This window comes from Calonectris borealis, chromosome 2 (genome assembly GCF_964195595.1).
Source record: "Calonectris borealis chromosome 2, bCalBor7.hap1.2, whole genome shotgun sequence".
Classification (NCBI taxonomy): domain Eukaryota; kingdom Metazoa; phylum Chordata; class Aves; order Procellariiformes; family Procellariidae; genus Calonectris; species Calonectris borealis.
Window position 1 is genome coordinate 27,877,964 of NC_134313.1, and position 21,894 is coordinate 27,899,857.

Here is a 21,894-nt window from a genome sequence, read left to right on the forward strand (position 1 = left end):
TAACGCACAGGGTGAGAATGCCAAACAGCAGTAAGCACTGAAATAGTTAATTTTAAAAGTTGATTTTAATAGGTCTTGGTTTCTTTATTGATAATGCAATCTAACTTAGGTATATATAATTGATAAGTTATTCACCTGACAGTCAATACAGTTAATGTGTACTTAGTTTATTTGCTGAGTTAATCTATCCGAAACAGGAAAATGGTAGCAAGCCAAAGAGGATATGTACGGTATTGACATATTTATCCAATAGGTTGCTGGGGCTTCAATAAAATTAGGTTTACCAAGTTAGAGAGTCGGTTCTTTAAGACATTAGCAAGGATCATGCATTTTCATTCCTACTTTGTTTAGTAATATAGATAACAAAGACCGCTAAATTAAGTCTGTTTTTCTAATACATTTAAAATACAAAAAGATGACTTTGATCTTATCAGACAGATGTGTTCAGAGGAGGAAATGTTGGCAGCATTTTGGATAGACTGGAAGACAGCAATGCAGAGCCACACAGCAGAGCTGATTGCTTACATAGCACCTGAGAAAGGGATGTAGCATGCCCAAGGTCAGTGAAAAAAAGCAAGGAACAGTAAAGATCCCTGGATCACTAAGTCTACATCCTGGCTATCACAAGCACCACACCAGGCACTCTGCTTAATGTCTGTCTTAAAAAGGGTTGGATTTCTTGCTACAAATACTTCCATTGAAAGCTACCCCAGACCTTCTGCTCTCAAACGGTTAGAAATCTTCTTAATAATCAAATGAAAATCATCCATGGTGAGTTTTGTCATTGTATTACTCTTTTATAAAAGTATTACCATACTCTTTTTGTTATTTGACTAGCATTATCATCTAGCTTAAATATTTTCCTACCAGACATTCCCATTCCCTTGGAATATATCCCACCAAACTCCAAGTCTTCTAATTCACTGCCATAAGAAATATTTATCTACCCGAGTATCCAAAGCCTTTCATTGCCTGTTCCAGATTCATCTAATTCTTCTGGAATATGGCTGATGAGTCTTGTAGAAGTGGTCTCATTGGAAGAGAACCTAATACTGTGGTACAGAGAGCTATGACAAACACATAAGGGTGTGGTGGTGTTATAATCAGTATAGAAAAGAGGATTCTGATATTAAAAGGCTGAGAGTTGCTGTTCTGAACTAGCTAGATGCACATATGTGTGGCTATAGTAGAAATTGTATGAGGACAGCAATTAGAGAAAGTAAACTCACAAGGTAAGCTATCGTATGACAAGTTCTCAAAAGCTTATCTTCTAGTTCTGTATAGATTTTTTACTTATCACAAAAAATCCTATGAAAAGAAACCCTGATATAATTTAAAAGGGCCAATTTGAGGGAGTCAGGATCAGCAAAAGGGCAGAACTACTGCAGTGACAGCTGTCATTAGAAGCTAACTAAAAAGCTTGAAAGGTTCTGTAATACAGGACCTCTCTATGATATGCAAGTGCAAGAACAAAAGGGAGGGAAAGAGCTTCATGGAGGTGATTGGGGTGGGGAAAAAGAACTAGCAGAGAATGTAGCACAACTGGAGGCACAGGAGATCAGAATGAAGATATGGGAAAATGAACGGCACTACAAGATTTGGAGAGACTGAGTCATTTTAATTTTGACTAAAATCCTTAAAAAAAATTTCAAGCCATAATGTTAGTGATTATATATGTGGCCTTGTCTGTGCAGGAGTTACCTGATGTATGGCTTTAGTGTGAAATGTGACATTTTCAGTACATGTTATCAGCAGTGATCCATCGGGGCGTAGTATGTAAGATTACCCACTGGAACCCAGTCTTTTTGCTTCAGGTGATTTTATTTATAGTTTGTGCAGGTGCAGATGAGGCAGAATCTAGGCTAGCATACGAAGTGTCAAACAAACGAAACACCTTCCTTCTGGACCGTGCTCTGAGACAGAGGGGGAACTGTCAGTCAAGCATCTCATGTTGAAAAGCTATCACAGGCTTTACAGGGACACTTAACTCCAGGACACAGGTCTGGCTGTTTGCTCTGGTTTTGGGAGGGAGGGAGAATAGTAAGGGTTGCTGTTTCAAGGGAGGATGGTGTTGTTTGGATTTCATTTATTTTACTCTTTCTGATTGCCATTTAGGAAGGAATGGCTTTGAACTCTTAATTGTATATTTTGTTTTTATCAGAACACAGAGCCGTCCTGTCCTTTCTCACTCCCCCCCTTTTCTCCTGCAGTCCTCACTTTACTGCTTTCTTCCTTCTCTCTTTCCTTTCATCTTCCACTCTGACAATAAACAGTCTGGAGCTGAATCCAGAGAGCAGAAACGGCTCTGATTCCCTCCCCACCCAATAAGGATCCCAATAAAACTTTAAAATGGCATCCAGATCTTAGCCATGTGATATAGGGTCTGTCTCTGGTGAAGAAGAATGCATGAGTTGTCACAGAGGAGGATTTTCCTTGAGCAATCTTCCACACTAAAGAAGGTGCTCCCACATCAGCAGGAATGTTTTTGTGTGAGGAAATGGGCACTAGGAATGGAAGCAGCAGCAGCTTGGGAAGAGGTGGAGCCTGTGCAGAAAGGATGATGAAGATGCTAAGGATTAAGAGCCTGGTTGCCTCTTGATGCACCAGGTATTTATGTCAGTAATTCTCATTAGGTTTAATGTGAATAACAGTCACAAATCCCCTGGGGACTGAGAGAAGAACAGATTCCTTAATGTTTCCATGAGGAATACTTTGAAACCTTCATAAAACATTCATATTTGATGGAAAGGAAAACCTACTTTAATAAAACATGTTTACCACTATTATACAATCAGCAGTTGGTATTTTATCTACTTGAGTATCATGTATAACATGCTTGCATTGCCAGTATATATTATAAGGCTAAGATCACTTTACTTCATCTTATTGGTTTGTTTATCTAACATTAAAAGTTCATTTTACTGTAACCTCAAAATGGAGTATTTTAACTAAGCAAGCCAGAATGAACCCAAATTTACAGAACAGTTTCTTTTTTCTTTCTCTAAGACCCTATTTCTGAATGTGGCTTCAAAGGCAGACATCTGTACCACAAAACTGCTGAGCTTGAAGTGATTGTTATTTAAGGTTTATTTTACTGCCTTAAAGAAGGTCACAGTTAGGTTGGGGTCCCTTGTGCTGGGCACTGAATAAATGCATCAGACTTTCAGAGGGGTAGTTTGTGGACTAAAAAGGGGTGTCACAAGACACCTGACGTGCCCTAAGGTATTTCACCTGGCTGCTTCAGAAGGCCAAAATGTCCTGCAGGCTCTGTGCCTGACGTGGCAGTCCTATGGGGAGGCCCTTAATACACCACAGCACGCAAAACGGCCTTAAATGCCTATGTTCAAGCAACTTAATCCCATCTTTAAAATGTCTGCTGCTTCCAGAATACAACCAGGGACATTTTGCTTGTGACTACACACCTTTAATGTCCTTTGACTACAGAATGGCACAGGACGTTCGTAAAACAAGGCACACTGAAGGCATACTGAAAATACTCAGGGTTGCATATACACTGGTACTGCAACAGATACAAACAACTCGGAGGAAAGCAAGAAAAGCAAGCTCTGCTCCGTAACAGCCTTTCTCTGTCCTGGTGTCATTATCTTAATATAATAAGAATATTCCAAATCAAACTAATGGGTATCTAATGTTGACAACATTTTACTTATCGTAGGTTATTTTTAATTCATGTGCATACATTTCAGAAATCCAGGATAAAATCTGTCCAAGTTCCAGTGCAGCTGGGTAAGTACAGGCGTGTGATCTCTAGTGTTTTATATACCTTCTAATGGCCGCTGGCATTTCAACCCTTGTGCAACTAAGAGTAGTACACACTTAAAGCTCACATATCATGAGTAAAATCTGCCACACTTCTTGAGGAAATGTTAAAATGTTCAACATCCGTGTTCTCAACAAGTAAATAACACATTATAGGGCTACATTATGACCAGATTATATCTATTAGTTACTGCTGTGCACCATGTAAATCTCCAGATTCCCCTGGGAAATGAGAAAATCATTTCAGACTTCAATAACTAACAATCAGTTATTGCTCTGGGCAATAATAAAGCTGAATGCAATTACCTAAAGTGAAGTTAGCAGTGTAACAAATGAAATACAGATTTCTTTCTCTCCTAAAATAAATGTAGCATCTCCTCATCACACACTACTGCATGGTATAATAGGGTCTTCTAAACAGTGTATTGTCTGAACAGCCTATTTGAGATTTGAAATATATGTGATTAAAACTTATAAAAGTTACTTTTTATGACATCACTTGCATGATTAGTGCCAGAAAAAGACTAACGGCTATGAAACTGCAAAAGTAAAGCACCCATTCTAGGAAAACAGATTTCAAAACAAGATTCTCTGCTCCCAGTAGTACTCCTCTTCGCACAGTAAAGACAATTTACCCCAAAAGGGAAATAGAAAATTTCTGTTCATAAAATGCCTTTGATCAGATTTTTTTCAAAACATGTTAGAGTTGTAAAAGCAGCATTTCAGTCTTCATACTTATCCTACCTCTTCTCACATTAATTTATTATTTATTCTGCTAACATGAAAATGTACAGTCTGTTAAGGAGGAAAAAATGTTTTTATTTCAAGCTGATTTTCAAATGAAGTGTTTGAAAACTGAAGTCCCTAGAAGATAGAACTTTTCTAAACTTAGCACTGGATTGTATAATATAAAGCATATACATAAATGTTTGTAGAATGAGGATTTTTGCATATAACTCTGGAATGAGTAATATTTTCAGTAAGAATGAAGAGATTAGATACTGGATGAAAGAAAAATATGTACAAAAATATTCATAACTAAGAAGAATACTGTTTTTCAGCTATGCTAGCTTTTGTCTTATTATGTAGGGTAAGTATTAATTCTCCATGCTGAATTATTGCTAATTAATTATTTGCATGTACCTCCTCTTTGTCACTACAGAATTCAATTATCCTGGAACAGATTTCCCAGTAGAAAGTTAATCCTAATTCCTGACCTTTTGAGAAACCAGCTTTTTATTTATAAATACAGGTTGGGCTTGAACCAAGAACGTTCCAGTTATGTCCAACTACTCAAGTCTTGTTTCACACATGATGTTGAAGAAACAGCTCCTTATTATGTCATTAGGTATTTTTTTATACCTTATCCTAAACTGTTGTTGACATTTTTTAACAGGTCCTTGGAAGCTAACGACCCCCCTTTTAAACTGTGTCCACTATTTTGTTGTTGCAGGGTAGCTCATTAGTGTTACACGGAGCTCATTTTCAGAAATGTTCAGGCAAAGAGTATCTTTTTGCTGTATATTTATATGGTGCATAGTTCAATATATCATTAGTATTACCAGTATTAGTAATAATATATTTACAAAATGTGTCGAAGCAATTCCAGTCAGATCTGGCTGCCCTTCATTTGGGTAAATGTTTTATTGGAATAACGATATTGAGTCAGTGGATGCTCTAAGCAGATGAAAATGAAAAGATGGCTCACTTTGGCTATACTAACCCTGAAAATCTCCTTTTTAGGTAATTTTAGCTTGTATTTATATCATTCTGATATAAATCTCATTTAAAAAAAAAAAACCAGAATCCACGCGGCCATTAAAGCAGGGCAGCATCGTGAAGAACCACGATATGCAGCAGCTAGGACAAAACATTACAGCGCAAAGCTGCATCATTTCGGTTCAGTATTTTCTCAATTAACTGGAGCAGTGCCCGGCAATTATTTGTAAGGTTTGAGGAGTTCCAGCCTGTTACTGCTCTACTCTTATTCCACCCCTGCAAAACAAGGAGGAGAATGGGGATGCTCTCCACGAATGCTGTCCACCATTATGAGCTTAAGATTAAGCGTCCAAACTCTGGGTCTGATAACATTTAAATAGAGCTTGCATAGGGGAGAATGAAACTCACAAAGCCGTATTGCAGTCAAGGGGAATTAAGGAACTAATTACCTTACGTCTTTGGACTCGTGGCCAGCCAGGAAATACAGGTTATGTCTGTACTTACTTAAGTGGTTTGAAGTGCTGACAGAGAAAGCATCCACATTATCCTTGAATTCAGGCTGTGTAAAAATCCCATCTGCTTTTCCTAGCAGGTGATGCCAGGATCTTTCTAGGAAGGATCCTTCTGCCTCGTGTCAATCATTACCAAAGGGGAGAGGTGTTTGGGGGGGCAGCCCCGCCAGGCAAGGCATGCCAGCCGCACGGCGAGGGAGCCGCCGCCGCCTTCCCTCCCGACAGCAAAAAAGGACGGGCAGCAACCGTGGTCCGGAGGACAGCCCTGAGGTCGCTCCCGCGCTTCAGTGGCCGGTAGCCATGACGCATCCCGTCAATTAGGCAAAGGCTGTCAAACTAAAAGACCTGCTTTCTAATTGTGAATTTGTTAATAAGCTAATTAGGAAATTTTGGCAGTCCACTTATGTTTGTGGGAAGAAATGGTAAAGCGTGACTTTCCTAGTAACAAAACAATAGAGCACGCATTACAGATATTAAGAAATAGATGGTGAAGCAAAAAAGTAGCTATTATTGAAGATACGCTTCTACTGAGGTTTTGCAGGGAATGACAGCAGGCCACACACATGTTAAGATTTTTGCCAAAGCTCCAGCTAGAAATATAAATTTATTTTGATAAAAAATGAGAACAGAAAGGTTGGCAGGTAGTAAATAACATTGAAGATGGAATTAATATAGAGTGATAAGAATCTATTGCTAATCTGGAACAATTAAACCATTTTTTAATGACACCAAACAGAGAATTACAAGTGATACCCACAAGAACAATGATTTGAAACTATTATGGTCACTGATTCCAAATGATTCAATGCAGCTTGCCAAAACAAAGCTTTGACAAAGCACGTACTCAGTTGTTGGATATAAAATCATGTAATAAAGTAATGGTCAGGGTTAATGACATGCTTTAATTCTGAATTTGTCACTGATGGGATTATTTTTGGAATAACTCATGTTATTCATGTTATCACATGTTATCATATGTATTTTTAAAAACATTTTGAAAAATCAGACAGACCACAGCAGACAGCTGTAAAGATTATGTGAGAGCTGAAGGAAATTCCTAACAGTAGGAAATCTCAGTAAAACTTCCCAAAACTCAGTAAGTACAGTTTATTAAAATGAGGGTTAGACTGCAGTGTGATTACAGTGTATAAGCACCTTCACAGTGAAAAGATACTTGAAGACTTCTCTGATAGATAAGGACAGAACAAGAGCCAACGGCTGAAAGAGGGAATCAAACAAATTCAAATGAGAAATTAGGGACAACTTACTTTGGCTGTTATTTGTTGGTTTTTGATCTTAACTATTGATTAATTGTGGGAACAAACTGCAGCAGAAAAATGACCGATTCTCCACCTTTGCATTTCCGTAACTCCTTTGCAGAGTGTACAACGCATTCATACTCATGTCCCTGTGCTCAGCAAACCTCAGCACGACAGTAAGTGGGCAAGTTTTAATGGCACAGGAGAGCAGATGATCTAACCTTCTCTTCTGACTGTAAATTACGAATCTGGGGAACACAGGCACTGTTGTATGGGTGCCCATGATGAACTATACTTTCTCTGAAATACATGTAACCTGTCACGATGAGTGAGACAAAACTCTGCAGGGGCCATACTTACTTCAGTCTGAATCATGTTTTCATTTAATTGAATAATCTTGTTACCCATCCGTAAAATATATGAAATATATAAAAGTCTAACACTGCCCACATAAAACAAACATTAACTGAGAAGAAATATTTCTAAGCAGCCTTAACCACTAACTATAACATAAATGCTACTCTGATAGTAGTAACCTTAAAATAACACAAAATCTTTTTTAAAAAAGAGACGAATGTCATATTTATTGACCAGCATGGATCCCAGACGGATCATTGTGAATATGCCACTATCCCACTGGTATGAAAACAGAGCTGTTATTTCTACCTATTTTTTCTAAGTTTTAAACAAGAGAAGTATCTATCTTTCCTTTTATCCCACAGCAACTTAGCTGTTCTGGCTTTCCAGTTATAATATTTTGACCGGTCACCCTTATCCACATTTTTAGGTGACTCTTTCAAAGAACTGTAACAGGTGCAGGAGGTATGACCCTCATCTGTAAAAACCATGGGGTATCTTCCTCCATACGTGACACCCATCCAGTTCTATTTGCTATTGTAGTTCCAACTATTTTCCCTGGTACCGGAGTCAGACGTGCTGGTCCTCCCAGCTGCTCGTTGTGCCTCACTTCCCATCTGTAAAACTGTGATGCTGCTAGCCCTTATCTTATAGGCCTGCATTGAAGATTAATTAATTTGTGTTTCTGAATCACTCAGATATGGGTGATATGAATGACTATAAGGCATTTAAACTGTTGAGAGAAGTCTACTAAGTAGCAAATAAAAAAGGGAGACCACACAATAAACAGCAGTAAGAAATAAAATACTGAACTACTTATTATTTGTAGTGTGCTGAGTGGAAGCATAGAGTCTAAAGCTGAGAGGGATGATTATCACCCCCTAGTTTGTTTTACAGCTTCTTGAAAGGCAGGAGACATCCTCACTGAAAAAGGTCTCCTCTTGTGGGAGGAAAAAAACACCTATTCAGTAAAACAATGGAGAAACCAGTACAATGCTTAGAAAAAATGTATGCCTTACTTAGTCTCACTTTGTCAAGCTTGAACTCCCAGCTATTAGCTCTTTAAATATATAGTCTTTCTAATGGTATATAAAAGTTAAGGAGTTCTTTGTTACCAGATTTTGATTGCTTAGATGGCTTTTCATAGACGGTGATCAGAGCGTCCAGTAAATTTCCGTTGTTGCATTAAACAGATTGAGGTGCATGAGGCTGGGGTCTTACAGGGTCCCTTTGGATACTCAAAGGGACTTAGGCATCTAACTGCCGCTTTAGGTAACATTCACATAAAAATAACGTCCAACATTTAGTTGTCCCTTGACACTAGACTCTCAGAGAGTTGCTGCATCATCATGGCAGTTTCATTGGCATGATAGCACCTGGTCCGGTGGCACTTCTCAGATCACACCTTACACAAAGTTTTCCAAGTACAGGACTCTTCATGGAGAAGAAATTCCTGGTTTACCTTGCAGTCCAGAAGAAAGGGTATTCACCTGGTGGGAATTGTTTTCAACCCCTCTTTCTACTTGATTCGAAACAAAGACTAGATTTCAGGTCCCACACTTGCTAGGAGAGGGCCCTAAGGATTCTGCTGTTGGGTAACTGGGTGTATGAGGGAAAGCTCTCTGTTTCTCCTACTGATGTGTTCAACTCTGTATTACCTAATGGAATAGCAGTGTAGAAAGGGGTACAGTGCAAAATTCAGTTAAGGCACACATCTGAAGTAAGTTCAAGTCCGGACTTAATGGAATATTTTATTATTGGTACGAAATGGGGGGGATTTCTGAGGGAAACTGAGAACTGTATCAATCTAGTAATTTGGGGCACTATCCTGCAACATGGAGAACCTGGCTCCCAAACTATATTACAAACAATTTATAAAATTGTAAATAGGCTTTCGTTTCCTGGGTGACCTCTTTGGAGGCAGAGCATTTCTTTGGTTATTTTTGGCATGGCAAAACCCCCCTTCATTCTTGGAAGCCGGGCTTTTTCTTTGATGCTGTAATAGATAACTATTATGTTGATACTTAACAGGTTAGTTTTTTCTAAAAAATGAACCAAAATACCATCACAGTAATTTTCAAAGTATGTGATTTTTCCCAATATGAAATGTATCGTTGTAATTATCTAATTAAATCAGTAAATATGAAAATCTTCTCCCACAACATAGATGACAATTGTTCGGGTCTAAGAACTGTACATATTACATAGAATCATATTTCCAAGGACTGTATTAGAAAAAACATCATATATTATAATGTTATTAATCTTCAGTTGGAATTGGGACATGCACATGTATATATAAAATCATTATTGAGGTGTGTGTGGATGTTAGAGTGTCCAAATTCAGTTCATAAGAACAGACAATCTCTACCATATAGGAAATCTGTTAATATCGTAGAATATAAACAAGGGTTTTTTTGTTCTGCAGGGTCCCCAAAAAAATCACAGCTTACCTCTGTCTTGTAATAGGGCCTGTTCCAAAGACCTTTGAAGTTTCCAATTGACTCAACAAGCTTTGGATCTGGCCCTAAAGTAGTAAAACCTTTGTTGAACGTTTATAGATAACCACTTAGTCAGTGCAGGCTTAAGAAAAGAAAAAGGAAATAAATTAAATGCATCTTCCAGTGACATAAGCCTCATGAAGAATTAACTAGGATAAGCACTTATTCTAGTTGGTGCACTGTCGATCTGAACAATGCAGACAAAAATAATAATTAAAACATAGCTTCATGCTGAGATGAAACTTTCAAGAGTGTCTACTGTGTTAAGCTTACGATTTTTCTGGTTTTGTATTTGCAACCATAATTATGTCCCAGAGGCAACAGGAGCTAGTGCTTGTCAGTCCCCATTTCCCCCTCCAATAGGAGATTAATTTCTTTACACAGAAATCCAAAAGTTGATGCCAGAGCAATAATAATAATAATGTAAACAAGTCTTTTATTCTTTTAATCTGGAATGCATAATTTAATGGCATAGTTGTATAAATAATGAAAATACCACATCTACTTTAGACAATTAAGGGTAAACTGAAGGTAACATTTAATGCAGTATTGATTGACTGTATCAACAAAATGATGGCAGACATCTGTATGGATGATAGCAGTTAGGAAAATGCTACCGAGTCTATCGATACAGATTAAGTAGGGGTGGGATGGAGCAGACTTGATGGCTCAGAGTACTGGTAATGGAATACGGAGCCTTTCACCTCCAGCACACTGACTCGAGCCAGCCCAGGTCAGTCTGTGACTGCAAGTCATTACCATCAGATGGCTCCTCACTGAAATGGGTTTGTCCTAATGGCAGGCTGTCTGTGTCACAAAATGCACCATCTATCATGACTGACACCGCGTTGAGATTTTCAGCTGGAAGGCTGGAAAGAGAGAGGATGGGCTCCGCGTCCTTTCTACCCCTGCGGGGAGCAGGGGCAAGGACAGTTGTCCGGGGTTGCTCTGCTACAGGCTATGCTGCAGAGGTTTTAGCAACGTCTGATTTTAGGGACGGTGCTAAATATTAATCAAGCAAAGAGCAAGAGGAAGGTACCTGTGCTGAAGAAATTGCAACTGAAATGTAAGATATGACATGAACTAACGGACAGAAATGGTAAATACGGGAGAAGCATGATTAGAGTAGGCTCAGCACACCAGTGGCCTCAAGTTACAGTAGTCATCCTGCCATACTTGTGGTTTTGGATGGATTTGAGAGTCATAGTGTTACATGGGGGAAAGCAAAGAGGGTTTGTTAAAAAAAAATGAATAAAAGCACAGTGGAAGCTAGGTTAGTCAGAGGTGAGAAGCAACATATTAAAGCTAAGTGAAAACAATACAAGATAGGAATAAAGGATTTCAAAATGAAGGCAAAGTGCATACAGGGCCGGCGTAGGGATGGGAGACACTGGAGAGATGCAAAGTGGGGAATGACATGGGCAAAGGGATGAGCTAAGGGGATTATTTCTTTCAGCGGCAGTTCTGGTTGGATATTAGCAGAGCAAGATTGTATCTGTCAAAGCCACCAGAAATGACATTGTTAGGAAGTGACAGGAGCATAAAGAGAGTTTTAGCTTTGTGGTTGGATGGGGAATACTGTACCTTTTAGAAGTTCTGGAGAAAGGTATTACCTGAAAGATTTAACAATAGCCTGAATAGTAGCACCAATTAAGTAGCTGTTTTATTGGCAACATGCAGGCTACAGTCCTGGATAAGAGATGGGGCAAAACTCTTACTCATAGTGATGGCAAAATGAAGGGAGCAAAAATAATTTAGAACATTCTTTCACATCTTTGAGCTTAACCTGGTGGTTAGAGATACATGAGGAGACATCAGGTTAGACAGTAGACAAGTTGTTGCATTTGGGGGACTTAGCTTTGTGTATGTTAATTTAATCTGTGTTGTCAACTTGGAACAAAGATGTTGAGCATCATTTTCCAACCTTTTATCTACTGAACTCTAAAAGCTCAGGGACCGCTTCTAGGAGCTCTGCAAAAGATAAATAAGAAAAGGAAGCCTATTTTCAGTAGGCTTAACTTCTATTCAAAATTTTTTCACAAATCGTGAAGTTGAAAACCACTGCATAGGAGAACAAAAAGGGACAGATTCTTGTCAAATTGTCAGAATAAGCAGAAGATCTTGTGAAGAAATGAAAAGTAGGAGGAAAACCAGGAAAAGACAGCCACTGAAAACAACGGCAGATACATTTTCTTCAAAATTCTGTGAAATAAAACCATGTAAGTTTAAAAAACACTTTTGGATTTTTAAATTCATCTGCTCAACGGATACACCAAATTGATGGGTGTGACAAGATCAATAAAATATTCCTCTCTGATTGATATATATTTCAGTTATAGTTACATATTTAGTAATTTTATCCCTTGTGTATTTATACCTGTAAGAGACAGATTATAAATATCCTATGACACATATACTCCACCCAGGCTGCTTCTTATCCCCCAAAACACAGCAAGCCTGTCAGTAGTACTTTCCATCACCTAAATGTCAACTGCCGTTCTGACCATTCCACCAATATGCATGCCTTCTCTGCAGAAGAAACCTCGCAATGGGAAACAAACATTTTTCCTATAAAATGAGGATTGAGAATGAAGAAATTAAAGACAGTGAAACTAAAAATAGTGAAAATTTCTCAGTGGTTGTAGAGCTCCTTTTCATGAAGTCATAATTCCTTATGACTTCTTTATGGATTCAGTATTGAGGCTGCTGGGCATATATAGGTTTCTTACTTAGAAGAATAACTTGGTTGTGAAATGAATATCGTGATTAGGTGAAATTAGGTGAAACTGAACTAGGACTAAATGCATTTTGCTACAAAGATTCACAAGGACGAACTCCTCAGCAGTGGTTCAGATAACACAAAATTATGTCGCTGGATACGCTGATTCCGATATTCCTTCATGTTTATTTATTTTGGTTGTGATTACGCATGTAACGGCTATTTGAACGTGATTGCTGTTTTGCACATACTATATTCAAATATCCATGAGCATAATCATGAATTGGGTTTAACTGAATCATATTAAAAAAAATGAAGGAAGCAAAATAAAGTATTAAAATATTTTACATGTATATGGTTCCTGGCTTATCATTAAGAGTATGAATGAAATAAAATATTGTTGAAAATTCTGAACACACAGAAGTTAGAAAAATCAGAGATGGTGCCCACAGTGGGTGTGACACCCCTGTCCCACAGGGGACAAGATACCCTGGAGAGAAAACGTAAGGTTGTGTCCAGTGAGGTGCCACGTTCAAAGCAGCTAAATACCCTTAGCGTGAGATTTCTTGGCAGAAAAGGTACAAAAAAAGCTTTGTGTTTCATCACTCGAAATCAGGACAGACTGTATTTCTAAGAAAGCTGTTTCATTTCAGCCATCCATTAAGCTTGCTACAGAAATGACTGGAGAAAACCCTGCGGTTTGGTACGCGTGCCAGACAGAAACTCTGATTAATCAACTTTTCTGTAGGCTCATTCTCCACTTTGTATGCGTGCCATCTAGAATGATGGGAAAGTTCAGCCGGGTATGGCTTTCACTTCTTAAGCTGCAGAGGTAAACAAATGCAAATATTTCTTTTTTGTGTATCTTTCCTTACAGGGGAGTGTTACACTTGGTTATTCACTGCCACTTTGCAGGAAGCAAAGCGTTCACTTGCAATACTAATCAGTAAGCTGTTCCAACAGTTTCTTACTTCTTGCACCAAAGTAAATGAATTATCTGTTGCAAAGGACCTAGCATCATCTCAAGGTAGTGAAAAAATCACCTGACAGGGTTAATAATGTCCCATGTGTTGTTTTTAGGACCTTAAAAGTAAGTTCCCACAGAAGCGGGCTTGTGATGATGATGATGATGTGAAGGTGGCCAACTGCTTTTCACTCTACGTGTTTGGAGCAACACTTGATACAGGTAGGTGAAAGAGCAGTAAAAACTGAGCGGAGGGTGTCAAGGGGGGATGCTGAAATACTCCACGACTGAACTTTCAGCCTCCCCCAAAGCATTTCCCCTGCAAAACCCAGCGAGCCACCCGAGAGGGGCGGGCAGGCGGCGCGAGGCCGAGGCAGGAGGCGAGGGCCGAGCCCGCCGTTGCCCCTCCGGCGGGCCGAGGCACGGGCCTTTCCCCGACACACCTGCGGGCGCAGTTGCTGGGTGCCGCGGGAGGGCGGGGGCCGGGCAGCGCTCCCGCCGCCGCAGGTGCCGAGGGGCACGGGCAGTCCCCACCGCGGCGGGCTCGGCGCCCCGGCCCCGCGCAGGCCGCTGCCCGGCGGGGCGGGCGGGAGCGGGAGGCGGGGCGGTGGGGCGCTCGGGCAGGAGGCGGCGGCAGCCCCGCCAGCACAGGAAGTCGCCCCGCCGTGAGAGGAGGGAGGAAGCAGGAGGCGGAGCTCTGCCGCTCGGCCCGAGGTACCGCGCCGCTTCCCGGGGTGGGCGAGGGGCCGCGGGCGCCATGGCCGGCTGGCACCGCCGGGCCTGCGGTTGTCACGGCAACCGCCCCCCCTCGGGGCAGCGGGGGCGCGCTGCCCCGCCGCTCCTCCGGCGCCGTCATTGGCCTGCGGGCAGGGAGCGTCCGCACTGGCGGCGCGCTCGGCCGGCCCGTTGTCCGCCGCGGCCCTCCGCTGCCATTGGCCGGGAAAAAGCGCTCACCTCCGCGATTGGCCGGAGCGCGCTGCCAATCGGGGGTCGCCGCGGGCGCCCGGGTGCCGCCCTCGGAACGTGGGCTGAGGGGCCGCGAGGGGTTAGCGGCGGTGGCGGCCGCCGCGGCCATTTTGGGTGTGGGTGGGAAAAGCCCCCTCTCTCCCCTCCCCTGCGGCCTGCGCTGTGCCCAGGAAGCGAGAGCTGGCGGCTCCCCTCAGGGCCGGGGCTGGCCGTGCCACCTCACGCAGCCCCGAGCGCTTCTCAGCTGCCTGGCCTAATTCCCCCGTGCCCGCAGACGGCTGGTGCCAGGCTGGGTCCCTCGCCAGGCTGCCACTGGCCGATTTGGATGGGAATAAAGCCCTTACCAGGGGGTCTCCTCGGCGAAGGCTGTGTTCGAGGCTTGGCCCGGGGGCTGTCAGGAGCCTGCGATGTCTCTGTGGAAGGACATTCCACAGCTTTCCCTCGTGAGCTCAACTCCTCATGTGCTGCCCGCCAGCGCGGTGTGGCTGGGTGTGTGTGCGTGGGGTTTCCCGGTGTCTGGGAGCTGGACAAACAGCTGCGGGGGGTGGGTGAGTAGGCTGATGGCCAGGACGTGTTGGATCCCCTGCCCAGGCGGTGTGTAGTGGGCGCTGTATGTGGTCGGCCGGCTGTGCATATGCAGTAAATCTGATATAAGCCGGGCTTGTTGAGCTGGCTGTGTTTACCATGCGGGTGTGATGTGTTCCGGGTACATTGGACTCCTTTGTGTTTTCTGCAGAGTGCTCTGGTTGTGCTTACGCTCAGAAAATCCTGGACAGAAAATGGGAGCCGCATTTCTAAATGTGAAGTGTTGGCAGGGATTTCTGCCTGCCTACTTGTGTGGCTCTCAAACTGCTCTGCCTTACGTCAGCTTACATAGTTATGAGGACAGAGCATAGTACCAGAAAGCCCCTTTAGAAGAGCTTGTGGTGTAACGGGACTGTATGTACAGCATACGCATTCACACCCAGTAATTCAATTAGATGTTACGTAGGGCTCAAGTTCTTTGCAGTTGGGGACCAGGCTCATTCCTAAAGAGCTAATCAGAATGGGAAGGGTACCTGTTAATAACGACGTGTTGACTTTGTTCAAGCCTTTGCTACTGATGTGTGACTTCCATAGTGGAATATTGTAGCGAGTGATGTTTAAGGGATGCACAAAAATCTACACGTATGGGGAAAATTGAGCCATTTCTTAAGTAGTGTCATTTGGCACGTCTTCCTGAATCACTTCAGCTCTTGGTACAAAATGGGCTAGGGACAAACTTGGTTGTTCAGAAAATAGCTTGTCTGCTCACTAAGGGAAAATTTGGCAGATGCTTTTGTTGACATGATTATCTCTGATCATGAATTAGTACAATTTACCCTTCTAGGACTTGTTTTCTGTCTTCATGGAAGCCGTGAAGATGTAAGTCTACTTCAGGTCAGTGTAGAGAAAACAAGAACTGTTGACTTTTAAATAAACTAATCGCACTAATACAAACAGTTGATACATTTTTTTTTCCTTTTACGAAGGGGCAGTTGCTCGCTTTTTTTCTGTTATTCTTGCTTCAATATGTAAATTCTTTTTGTAGTTTATTTTATAATTTATGTATAGTCTTCTAGCTGAACCTGTTTGAGCAGGGATAGATGAACCCAAGTAGATGACCTCAAGAGGTCCCTTCCAACATCAATGATCCTGTAATTCTGTGAATTTGATTTATTAATTTAACCAAGTAGAGATTACAACAATATTCTACAATCGACTTCTTAGTCTGTCTAAAATAGTATTTTGTATCTGCAAAAGCAATACAGAAAATATTCAGTTGTATCAACACAGATGTGGGAGCTCTTCAAATATCTAGGTTTTGAAAGATTATTTCAAATCAAATTACTAAACCAGAAATTCCTGTTAACATTGGTAAAACACCTCTTATAATTAACTTTAATTCTTGTATCAATATACATAGAAACACATATATGTGTTTCTATTAAGTTCCATAAAAACAGGGCTATCCCTTCCATTTCAGATGCAAGCAGCTGAGTTCCTGAATGCAATTACTGTATCACATTGAATGAACAGGATTTTTCCACACATCTTTCCTTAAAAACAGACTTTAGCAAAAGGTAATATGCAAGAAGATACATACTTTTCTTCATAAAATCAAGAATAAAGGCAGTGCTTTTATTACTGTTTTTGTATTTTCATAAACTTGAACTGTACCGAGTAAGTTTATATGCATTGAAAGATTGCACATGCACTTCTGCCAGTTCCCCGACTTCTTCATAGCTCTTGCCATTACACTTTGCAGCCTCTTCAGAAAAGGAAGCCAATTTGTGTGTGAGTTTTATAGCAGGTGTGGGAAAATCCTTTAACTCACTATTGGTCACAAATACAAAACAAGACTAGTCATGTAAGCTAATATCTTAATCTGTGATACTGCCCAGTGTAGTATCTAGGATTTACTTGGTTCAAATATTTCAGCCAAATCCTGCAGCCAAGTCTTAAAGGACAACTTAAGCTCAGTGCACTTTATGGCAGTACCTCCAGGAAGCATCCAATTTTAGTAGAGTCTACATAGAAAACAAGATGAGGGTTTTTTTTTTGCAGTGAAGACATTTCCTGTGGATTTTTCTGTGAAATTTGTTTCTTGATACCATGAATTAGTTTTGTTTCTTAGGTAGTTTTAAAAATCTTTCAAAAAAACCCAGACAAATACCATCAAGATTAGTCATAATTAATCGCAGTTGGAATTTTAGAGTTTCCATGAGATTTTTCTTATAACTAGGAAGTTCTTGGTTCTGTTTTCCTTTGGGATATTTCCATATTGATCTAAACTTTTCATTAGGTAAGACAAGTTGTAAATTATAGATGAGGATGGGATACTTTGGAAAGTCTTTATGTGTTGCTAAAGCAGGCTAATGTTACAAAATGGGGTTACATGTTAAAAAAACCTAAACCAGTTTAATATCATCTTGGAGAGCCGAGTTGCTCTATTAAGTACTTTTCTTCATAAGTAAATTGTTGTGTTTATGTGTTATGAGATACATAATGAGAACGAAACATACATGGTTGTAAGGTGTAGACAAAGAAGCTAATGACTTTCATTTACAGGAGAAGTCTCCCTCAATTCTCCGACCCTCTTACAATGCTACTGTTGTAATACAGTTACTCCTAGAAAACAGGACTGCGAAAGTATATGTTTTCTGACACAAACTCTACTTTAAATTTTTCTGCTCTTGTAGATTTTTTCATTTGCTTGCAGGTTTACTTTTTATTGACGAAAAAATGTGAAGAGATTTACAGAATACATACAAGCTGATCATTTTTTAAAATAAAAAATGAAGTGCTTTTCAGTGAATGGCTATCCTCATTTCAAATGAAGACTGCAAAGATTAAATATTAAAGTGATCGATGGTTTAAATTAATATAAAAACTTTTCAGGAGATTATTACAAAGATTAACATTTTTAATGTTTTAATACTTCCATAGTTTATCAATCACAGGCACAGTGAAACTGTTTTTAGTTACCAAGCTGATGATCTCATATATCATTGCAGTATTATGCACAGCATAAACATCATGGTGTCGTTGGTAGAGGAGATGAAGAAACACAATTTATGTTATGACTCTTTAATAATCAGTTTTAGTCTTGAAGTATTTTTTGACACACAGAATAAGCAGGCAAGGTTTTTTTTTTTTCCCCTTTGGAAAGAAGATAAGAAAGAAAGATAGTTCCAGAAAAACTGGTGTTTGCCATTTAAGAAGGAACTCTGTTTCATGTAATGACAAACATAGATGGTCACTGGTACTGCTACAGAAGAAGAAAAAGCATTTGCATGTGTTTTTCCAAGTAGGACTTGCATTAATGCAGCTTTAATATCCCAAAATTATCCGCAACAGCCTATGATTCCTGATACATTTTTATTCATTAGAATTATGTTTGAAGGTCATGGGAAAATGTCAAGGCACCCCAGGTGCTTTTGTATCACTAGCTGCGCATAGATACCCCTGTAATTCAGTGGGCTGAGTAAACGCTTACTCCAGGCATTCTTGACATGGACAGTGCTAATCCCTTTGTTTCCCATTTCTTCTGCATTTTTTTAGCAGCAAAGCTAAAAATAACCGTTAGCGATTTTAAGTTTGATTTTGCCTCTCTAACCACATATTGCAATGATACAACAGAGCTTTATACAATACAGTTTATTATGTCCCAGGACTTTTTGCAATGTTAAATATGGTAATTCATACATCAACAAAATATTGCTTATTCATGTGTTGTGATTGTTCTTGCCATCCAGTATGTTTTACTATCAAAAACAAGACAGAATTGGAAAGACACGATGTGATGAATTAGCCAATGTAAACCCAATAGCAGGTGTAAAGAGGATGAGAGATAGTCAGGAGAGGAAGGGTGAAATAGAAATCCAGGAATAGATGTTGAGCTGGTGAAGTGAATAAATGGGGAAAGACTGTTCTGATAGCAGAAGCTTATGGTGGAGAAGTCACTTATACCAGAAAGGGCAAGTGTGAGATAGGGAAAGAGCAAAGGTTAGCATTAGGTTAATGTTGAGAATGGTATTGGGAAGTTAAAATCCAGTGGAGAAACTGAAGCACACCATTTTGTACACAAGTTTATTGTCAGCTACTAATGCTGTTATTTCTATTCTTAAGTAAGACAACAAAATAAAAGATGGGGTTACATCACCTGTGGTTGGTTGCCTCTAACCAGAAAGCCAAATTTATCCTTATGTATTTCCATTGAAATAAAATAAATAATGGATCAAAATAACCTTTTATGTTTTTTTATAGTGGGGAAACAGATTGGGTTGGAAATGTAGTAGATTTCAAAGTTTCAATTGTTTTCTCTCCGGCTGTGCTGTGTGGTGTAAATGAAGAAAAGGTTAAGTTTACCCATGATAATTCCCTCTCACATTTACATTATCAATCAGCCTTTGTAGCTTTTTGTGCTTTTATCTATTGTGTTTTCATTGTAATCTTTACATATGAAGTTCTCAATTCTACAAACTCTTATGCTCAAATCTATTCACGAATGGCTCTGACAGATGTGCTCTGGAAGCCTGAGATGCTGTGGTTTAAGATGCTGCCAGCTGGTTGCCTTCTTCCCACCCCTCAGATTGCAGTCTGTACGGGAGAGCCAGCAATACATGCACCTCAGTCACTGGAGTTTGCTTCCCTCACCCTAACTCACATTTCTTTTTGCATTCTTTTTGCATTCTTTTTGAGCTGATGCATAGGCTGGGAATGGGGTCCTGGGTCACCAGGGGCAGAATGTACCCCCTCTCGTTGCCCTTTCTTACAGGCTGCTCATCCCGGGCAGAGAGGTGATTACACATCTTAACCTCTGGTTGGCTTTTGGTCAGCAACATCCTAAAGCCTCTCAGAAACCCAAAGCTTGTTTATGAGACTCCCCTGTAATTTCAAGTTGAACATATTGTAAACCTTCTATTTTAAATAGAAGGTGTGTTTTCAACTTGTTACCGTACCAAGTCGGTGTGGAGGATATTTCAGTACTTGGCTTTATCATGTCATCATCTCTACTTAAACTCGCCTCATGGTTTTATCTACTCTTAAAAGTCATAGTGCCTAAAAGTTCATATTAAAAACCATGGGTCTGTCTTTCATGTAGTATGTATGCCATAGAAATTGTCCAGTAGGCGGTTTTAGTGTTGCACTCATTGTGTGTAGAGCTGATTACTCTGCCTCCAATTAAGATTGCATCATTTACTTCACTGCTAAACCAGTTCTGTATTACTTGCATTCTTCCCAAAAGGAAACAGTTAACCTGAAGTAGTGTATTACTTGTTTTGTTTTGTGTCTTGGCTGTCAAACTGAAAGTACACTATTTGAATAGCTAACATTTAAATTTGATTAGGTCCTTGATTTACTGTTACTCAACTAAAATGAATTTAAAAATTAGGACTGTACAGTAACGATAAAATGGATAAAGAGCTGCCAGCACTCAGAAGCAATGGCTGGAGGCCACTGTCAGCAGATGAGAGCTTGTGGGGACTTTCCCCAGTGTTCGTGTTGGGTGTGATGCTTTTTGCTGTATTAGTCTGGGTGTAAACATAAAAGCAATAGTGGCAAACTATGGATGGTTCAGTGACTGCTGGATTGATGAAGAAGGGATGAAGTTTAAAGCATGTCTGAGATCATGGAAATATGAGTCTGTTAAAATGCAGTTTGTCTGCAGATGTGTCAAGGAGAAAGGAATGCTGGATGTGTGTGCAGAATGGAAGATTTTATCTTGTAAAGCTGTGACTGTGGGAAGACTTGGGGTTGTGAGGAAGCACCTGTAGCCAAAGGGAATTCAAGTGCAGGGCAGTGGCAAGAAGGGCTGGTGCAGCCTGGTAGAGGTGTGGGGAGAGGTAGGAGGACAGTTTAAATCCCTTTAATAAGACCAGTGCTGGAACATTGCATCTAGTTCTAACTTCTATGAAAAACACGTCCTGAAAAATTTGAAAGCATGGTGAAGTTCCTGGAATACACGGACTTATTTCTGTTAATGGTATTACCTTTGGTAGGTGGGCTTGAGAGTGGGTTCAAGCTTGCCCTGACGTTTCTGACCACATGCCTATCTTAGCTCACCCATGTTGGACCTCAGTAAGCTCTATTAGCTATCTATCCCACTTGGCTGCTGCAGAGGTCCTCCTACATGCATAGCGTTGAGTGTCCTAGGTAAGGTTATGCTGCATCTGCATGTATTTGTTCGTTCTTCCCGTTACAGAGGGCGTGGAAAGCATAGTTTCTTTTTTGTTGTATATATGCATCATAGAAAGCTTTATATAACATGTTTTTTCAACTTTAGACTTTGGTGTAATTAAACTTAAGTATTGTTTTAATGGAACCACAAAGAATTGCAGCAGCTAATAATTTGGGTTTTTTTTTTATTCTGCAATCATAAAATGGTCAGAGCAAGGATGGATGTTGCTTTCTTTGGAATTTGTTGACATACGCTATTTAATTTATGAATTAATCTTTCTGTAATTTGGAGTGAAAAGGTTAACAAAGCATTCTTAGATTGCTGTTTACTTTTTTTATTCTGAAAGGTAGGATAATTTGAAAGCCTGGATTCTTTCAGTATCTTTCTGGGTATACAAAGCAGCAGACCAACAGG

At 40.2% G+C, this 21,894-nt stretch overlaps 1 protein-coding gene across 1 annotated transcript in view; it reads left to right on the plus strand.

The window, feature by feature from the left end:
• Positions 1–14,479: 14,479 nt before the first annotated feature.
• The window catches only part of TRIQK (triple QxxK/R motif containing), a 66,170-nt gene continuing 58,755 nt past the window's right edge, over positions 14,480–21,894 (plus strand). The window contains exon 1 of the mRNA XM_075141491.1: positions 14,480–14,525. The gene's annotated coding sequence lies outside the window, so the exon portion shown is untranslated. The remainder of the gene's footprint in view (positions 14,526–21,894) is intronic.